Source organism: Notolepis coatsorum (assembly GCF_963971535.1).
Source record: "Notolepis coatsorum genome assembly, contig: SCAFFOLD_3308, whole genome shotgun sequence".
Classification (NCBI taxonomy): Eukaryota; Metazoa; Chordata; class Actinopteri; order Aulopiformes; family Paralepididae; genus Notolepis; species Notolepis coatsorum.
Window position 1 is genome coordinate 7,600 of NW_028170360.1, and position 7,599 is coordinate 15,198.

The window sequence follows — 7,599 nt, forward strand, 5'->3', positions numbered from 1 at the left end:
ACACAGGAGAGAAGGTTCTTTATTGAGACAGTAGGAAGGCTGAGAGGGAGACACAGGAGAGAAGGTTCTTTATTGAGACAGTAGTAGGAAGGCTGAGAGGGAGACACAGGATAGGAGGATCTGTATTGAGACAGTATCCCCAGGCCATCAGGCTGCTCAACGAACAATAAACACTATGCAACAACCATCAATGCACACAGCACACACATGTACGCACACACTCACTTTAAACAAACAACACACTGCAGCACCCACTCTCCACACTTTAGATCACCTAAACACACTTTATATTTATTGGTAAAGGATTTGCACTACAACTCGTACACCTTACTGTAAATTGTACCTAAATTGTACCTCATCCCATTTCTGCTTTGCACTATATAGTATTGTATATTAGTACATTGCATAGTATATTGTATATTGTATGGTAACTCAGTTACGTCTATTCTGCATCGAACATTGTACATATGTCTATACTGAACACTGTGACTTCTATTTTTACTTCTATTACATGCTATACTATTTTATTTCATACTTATCTTGTCTTGCACAGTCTCTGGAGCGTAACAGTAAGAAGCATTTTGTATAAAAGTATTCTGTACTTCTGTATGACAACTATTAAAGAAACTTGAACGAGAAGGAGAGAGAGAGAGAGAGAGAGAGAGAGAGAGAGAGAGAGAGAGAGTAGCTGAGAGGGAGAAAATGAGAAGCGTCTGTCAGTGAATTGAGGAGTCCAGCAACCGTTTGACCCGAGCAGCAGAGGACGAAAGAGTTAAAGTCTCCTGCTCTGCTCCTTTAATACTGGAGGTGGAGAGGAGAACAGAAGATGTGATTGTGGGTGGGAGGAGAGAGAGAGCGAGAGAGAGAGAGAGAGAGAGAGAGAGAGAGAGAGAGAGAGAGAGAGAGAGAGAGAGAGAGAGAGAGAGAGAGAATGTATTAGGTGTCCCACGTGTCTCCAGCCGGCCTGCCAAGCCACCTCTCAATGGGCCTTTACATGGTCTCCAGACTGACGCCCGCTCTGCTGAATACAAGCTTCAGCTCTCTGGCTCTCTGGCTCTCTGGCTCTCTGTCTCTGTGTCTCTCTGTCTCTCTGTGTCTCTCTGACTCTCTGTCTCTCTGTCTCTCTGTCTCTGTGTCTCTCTGGCTCTCTGTCTCTCTGTCTCTCTGTCTCTCTGGCTCTCTGTGGCTCTCTGTGTCTCTGGCTCTACGGCTCTCTGTGTCTCTGTCTCTCTGTCTCTCTGGCTCTCTGTCTCTCTGTCTCTCTCTGTCTCTCTGTCTCTCTGTCTCTCTGTCTCTCTGGCTCTCTGTCTCTCTGTCTCTCTCTGTCTCTCTGTCTCTCTGTCTCTCTGTGGCTCTCTGTCTCTCTGGCTCTACGGCTCTCTGTCTCTCTGTCTCTCTGGCTCTCTGTCTCTACGGCTCTCTGTCTCTCTGGCTCTCTGTGGCTCTCTGTGTCTCTCTGGCTCTACGGCTCTCTGTGTCTCTGTCTCTCTGTCTCTCTGTCTCTCTGTCTCTCTGTCTCTCTGTCTCTCTGGCTCTCTGTCTCTCTGGCTCTACGGCTCTCTGTCTCTCTGTCTCTCTGGCTCTCTGTCTCTCTGTCTCTCTGGCTCTACGGCTCTCTGTCTCTCTGTCTCTCTGTCTCTCTGGCTCTCTGTCTCTCTGTCTCTCTGGCTCTCTGTCTCTCTGTCTCTCTGGCTCTCTGGCTCTCTGTCTCTCTGTGTCTCTCTGACTCTCTGTCTCTCTGGCTCTCTGTCTCTCTGTCTCTCTGTCTCTCTGGCTCTCTGTCTCTCTGTCTCTCTGGCTCTCTGTCTCTCTGACTCTCTGTGTCTCTCTGGCTCTCTGTCTCTCTGTCTCTCTGTCTCTCTGTCTCTCTGGCTCTCTGTCTCTCTGTCTCTCTGTCTCTCTGGCTCTACGACTCTCTGTCTCTCTGTCTCTCTGTCTCTTTGGCTCTCTGGCTCTCTGTCTCTCTGGCTCTCTGTCTCTCTGACTCTCTGTCTCTCTGGCTCTCTGTCTCTCTGTGTCTCTGGCTCTCTGTCTCTCTGTCTCTCTGGCTCTCTGTCTCTCTGTGTCTCTCTCTCTCTGTCTCTCTGTCTCTCTGGCTCTCTGTCTCTCTGTCTCTCTGGCTCTCTGTCTCTCTGTGTCTCTCTCTCTCTGTCTCTCTGTCTCTCTGGCTCTCTGGCTCTCTGGCTCTCTGTCTCTCTGGCTCCCTGTCTCTCTGTCTCTCTGTCTCTCTGTCTCTCTGGCTCTACGGCTCTCTGGCTCTCTGGCTCTCTGTCTCTCTGTCTCTCTGGCTCTCTGGCTCTCTGGCTCTCTGTCTCTCTGTCTCTCTGTCTCTCTGACTCTCTGACTCTCTGACTCTCTGTCTCTGTGTCTCTCTGACTCTCTGTCTCTCTGTCTCTCTGTCTCTACGGCTCTCTGACTCTCTGACTCTCTGACTCTCTGGCTCTCTGGCTCTCTGTCTCTCTGTCTCTCTGTCTCTCTCTCTCTCTCTCTCTCTCTGTCTCTCTGTCTCTCTGTCTCTCTGTCTCTCTGTCTCTCTCTCTCTCTGTCTCTCTGTCTCTCTGGCTCTCTGTCTCTCTGTCTCTCTGGCTCTCTGGCTCTCTGGCTCTCTGTCTCTCTGTCTCTCTGTCTCTCTGTCTCTCTGTCTCTCTCTCTCTCTCTGTCTCTCTGTCTCTCTGTCTCTCTGTCTCTCTCTGTCTCTCTGTCTCTCTGTCAATTCAATTCAATTCAAATGGCTTTATTGGCATGACGTACTTCTACATGTTGCCAAAGCAATATTAAACATAAACATGGATTACAAACAGATATAAGTACATACAAAATATCATCGTAAAATAAAACATCAAGTATTACGGCGTAAACATGTCAGGTGACTGTCACTCAGTCTATGGCAGGCAGCAACATATGCTGCTGCTAGCTCACAGCTTGTTGAGTCCTCCCCTAGTAGGACTGGTAGTTTTTCTGTATCTGGTAGTGCGAGAAAGCCTTTTTTTATTAATTATAATTTTTTAAAATGCGTTTCTCTAATATATTTATATTTTTCACATTTTTTTTGGTGAGGAAGTGCCACTCAGTTTCAGGCTCACTGAGGGTGCAATGACAGCACAGCCTTTGCTCTGCAGGGAGCCAGGTTTTCCTGTGCCTCCCCTTTTCAACAGCGAGGCTGTGCTCACTCAGTCTGTATTTTGTCAAGGTTCTTTTTAGTTGTTGATCAGTCACCATGCTCAAATAATCTGCTATGGTGTACTGTCGATTTAGAGCCAGATAGCACTGCATTTTGCTCTGTGCTTTTGTTTGTGTTTTCCAATAGGTGATGTAGTTTTGTTTTAGCTGTGTAGTAATTTGATTTATTCTGATTGGTGACGTGTTCTGTTCCTGAGGTGTGTTAAGAGAGCAGGTTTGTGGACTCAGCCTCAGGACCAGCTGGGTAAGGGGGTTCCTGATGCTCCTCAGCTCTTGGCACTGCAGGGCTTGATAATGGTACGAGAGGGGGTCACTTCGTTTTAGGTGTGTCCAAAAGTTAATTGCTCTTTTTTGTATTTTTAGTATTAGTGGGTAACGGCCTAATTCTGCCCTGCATGCATTGTTTGTAGTTTTCCTCTGGACATGTAGGATAATCTTACAGAACTCTGCATGCAGGGTCTCAATGGGGTGTTTGTCCCATTGGGTAAAGTCTTGTTTTGTAAGTGGACCCCACACCTCACTGCCATAGAGTGCAATTGGTTCAATAACACATTCAATTAATTTTAACCAGATTCGAATTGGTATATCTGTTTGTATATTTCTTTTTATGGCATAGAAAGCCTGGCGTGCTTTCCCTCTCAGCTCATTGACTGCTTCCTTAAAATGTCCAGTTGAACTTAGTTTTAGGCCTAAATAGGTGTAATGTGTGCAGTACTCTACATGTTTGAGAACTTTGGTAGGACGTCCTGAGATCTGGATCTTTTTTGGAATATCATTATTTTGGTCTTTTTGGGGTTTACTGCCAGGGCCCAGGTCTGACAGTAATGCTCTAGCAGGTCCAGGCTCTGCTGTAGGCCGTCTGCTGTGGGGGACAACACAACCAGGTCATCTGCAAAGAGCAGGCATTTCACTTCCCGATTGTGGAGACTTACACCGGGGGCAGAGGACTTTTCTAGTATATTATTAGCCAATTCATTAATATAGATATTGAAGAGTGCCGGGCTGAGGTCTCTCTCTGTCTCTCTCTGTCTCTCTGTCTCTCTGTCTCTCTGGCTCTCTGTCTCTCTGTCTCTCTGTCTCTGTGTCTCTCTGTCTCTCTGTCTCTCTGTCTCTCTCTCTCTCTCTGTCTCTCTCTGTCTCTCTGTCTCTCTGTCTCTCTGTCTCTCTGTCTCTCTGTCTCTCTGGCTCTCTGTCTCTGTGTCTCTCTGTCTCTCTGTCTCTCTGTCTCTCTGTCTCTCTGTCTCTCTGTCTCTCTGTCTCTCTGGCTCTCTGTCTCTGTGTCTCTCTGTCTCTCTGTCTCTCTCTGTCTCTCTGTCTCTCTGTCTCTCTGTCTCTCTGTCTCTCTGGCTCTCTGTCTATGTGTCTCTCTGTCTCTCTGTCTCTCTGGCTCTCTGTCTCTGTGTCTCTCTGTCTCTCTGTCTCTCTGTCTCTCTGTCTCTGTGTCTCTCTGTCTCTCTGTCTCTCTGTCTCTCTGTCTCTCTGTCTCTCTGTCTCTCTGTCTCTGTGTCTCTCTGTCTCTCTGTCTCTCCGGCTCTACGGCGCTCTACACACATGTAGTGAGAGGAGCCAGAGAGACACAGAGAAGAATCTCTTTATTCTCATTTTATTACACACACAACAGAATGTAGGCACACTGCCTGAGCGAGCAGCAGAGCCTTCAAATAAAACACCAGGACAGCAGCAAAGTACACGAGGACAGATAGCTAAATGGCAAAAGAAAGTAAAAGAGTAGTAAAAAGAGTAATAAAAGGTGTTGCACATTTCAGATTCACAGAGACAGAGAGAGAGAGAGAGAGAGAGAGAGAGAGAGAGAGAGAGAGAGAGGGAGAGAGAGAGAGAGAGAGAGAGAGGGGGATTCAGATTCCTTTATTGTCACTTATTTCAGTCCTTTACAGCAAGAAGAGTGAAAATACTATTTAGTGTGGTCCCTCAACTATAACAGCTTCCAATAATAAAATACAAAACATTTAGCATAGAATAATAAAATAAGATGACTAAAACAAGATGACTATACTATACAGTTCGAAAAAGTGTGCAGTGCAATACAATAAATGTAGCATAGAAAGAGAGTGAGTGAATGAGAGAAAGAGAGAGGGGGAGAGAAAAAAAGGGAGAGAGAAAGCGATACAGGGAGAGACGGCGGTTAGAGAGAAAGAGGGAGATAAGAGAGATCGACTGAACGAGGCCTAACAGCTGAAGATTGTCTGATACTGTCTGTCTGAGTGAGTGAGTGAGTGAGTGAGTGAGTGAGTGAGTGAGTGAGTGAGTGAGTGAGTGAGTGAGTGAGTGAGTGAGTAGAGTAGAGTGGGTGGGTGAGTGAGTGAGTGAGTAGAGTGAGTGAGTGAGTGAGTGAGTGAGTGAGTGTGTGAGTGAGTGAGTGAGTGAGTGAGTGAGTGAGTGAGTGAGTGAGTGAGTGTGTGAGTGAGTGAGTGAGTGAGTGAGTGAGTGAGTGAGTGAGTGAGTGAGTGAGTGAGTGAGTGAGTGTGTGAGTGAGTGAGTGAGTGTGTGAGTGAGTGAGTGTGTGAGTGAGTGAGTGTGTGAGTGAGTGAGTGAGTGAGTGAGTGAGTGAGTGAGTGAGTGAGTGAGTGGGTGAGTAGAGTGAGTGAGTGAGTGAGTGAGTGAGTGAGTGAGTGAGTGAGTGAGTGAGTGAGTGAGTGAGTGAGTGAGTGAGTGAGTGAGTGAGTGAGTGAGTGAGTGAGTGAGTGAGTGAGTGGGTGGGCGAGTGAGTAGAGTGGGTGAGTGAGTGAGTGGGTGAGTGAGTGAGTGAGTGAGTGGGTGAGTGAGTGAGTGAGTGAGTGAGTGTGTGAGTGAGTGAGTGAGTGAGTGAGTGAGTGAGTGTGTGAGTGAGTGAGTGTGTGAGTGAGTGAGTGAGTGAGTGAGTGAGTGAGTGAGTGGGTGAGTAGAGTGAGTGAGTGAGTGAGTGAGTGAGTGAGTGAGTGAGTGAGTGAGTGAGTGAGTGAGTGAGTGAGTGAGTGAGTGAGTGAGTGTGTGAGTGAGTGAGTGAGTGTGTGAGTGAGTGAGTGTGTGAGTGAGTGAGTGTGTGAGTGAGTGAGTGAGTGAGTGAGTGAGTGAGTGAGTGAGTGAGTGAGTGGGTGAGTAGAGTGAGTGAGTGAGTGAGTGAGTGAGTGAGTGAGTGAGTGAGTGAGTGAGTGAGTGAGTGAGTGAGTGAGTGGGTGGGCGAGTGAGTAGAGTGGGTGAGTGAGTGAGTGAGTGAGTGAGTGAGTGAGTGAGTGGGTGAGTGGGTGAGTGGGTGAGTGAGTGAGTGAGTGAGTGAGTGAGTGAGTGGAGTGAGTGAGTGAGTAGAGTGAGTGAGTGAGTGAGTGAGTGAGTGAGTGAGTGAGTGAGTGAGTGAGTGAGTAGAGTTTTTTTTTTTTTTTTTTTCTCCTTTTTCCTCCGATTTTCTCCCATCCCAATGTTAGTCGTTATGCCAATTCCCAATCCCTTCCTGGTCGCTGCGCACTTACCCCCCACAGTCAGATCATCTGGGAGAGTGGAGGCTACCACGTGCTTCCTCCGACACACGTCCAGCCAATCAACCGCTTCTTTTCACCTGGCAGCGCGGACTCTCACTGAGAGGGCGTAGCGTGTGGAAGGATCACACTACCCCCCTTAGATCCTATCCGCGCTTAGCAGGCGCCCTGACCGAACTGTAGGAGTCGCTGTTTACAACGACCCGGACCCACCCCGCCAGCTTCTCCCACCCTCTAATACAGCCAATTGTATTAGTGTGAACGGCCAGCCAAGCTGGTGACAACCCCGGAGCTGTGAGCTGGATTCGAACAGGCGAATCCAGCATCTCCGGGGTTGGTGACGAACGCAATCTCTGTTACGCCACCTGACCGCCCCACGTTTTTGTTTTTATTTGTCACATATAATAAGGTACATGTACATTACAGTGAAATGCTTGGTTCTGTATAAGTTTCTGAGATTGCGCTTCATACAGTAAAAAAGTCAATAGAATAAAGACCAAACACTATACAAAATATACAATATACAATACAAAATTCAAAAGGCAAACTGCAAACTTCACTGGCTTTCACTGTGCGTTGCCAGGGAAACAGCAACAGGTGTTTACTTCCTGTCAGCTGTTGACATCAGCAGCACTGCAACAGGAAATAAACTCGGGTGGAAAAGGGTGACAGACTAGTAATTTATCAATATTTCACAATATGGATGTCACCCTTTTCCACCCGAGTTTATTTCCTGTTGCAGTGCTGATGTCACTAGAAGAGAGAGACTAATTTATCAATATTTCACAATATGCATCTCTCTCTCTGCTCACACACATCCCTCTCACAGACAATAGATACATAGATAAATACTACATCCATGTGTAATTTTTGTATTTTGAATTTTTTATTTCTTTAAGTTTGCATTTTTTTACCTCATTGTCTGGATTTTTACACTTCCTTGTACTTT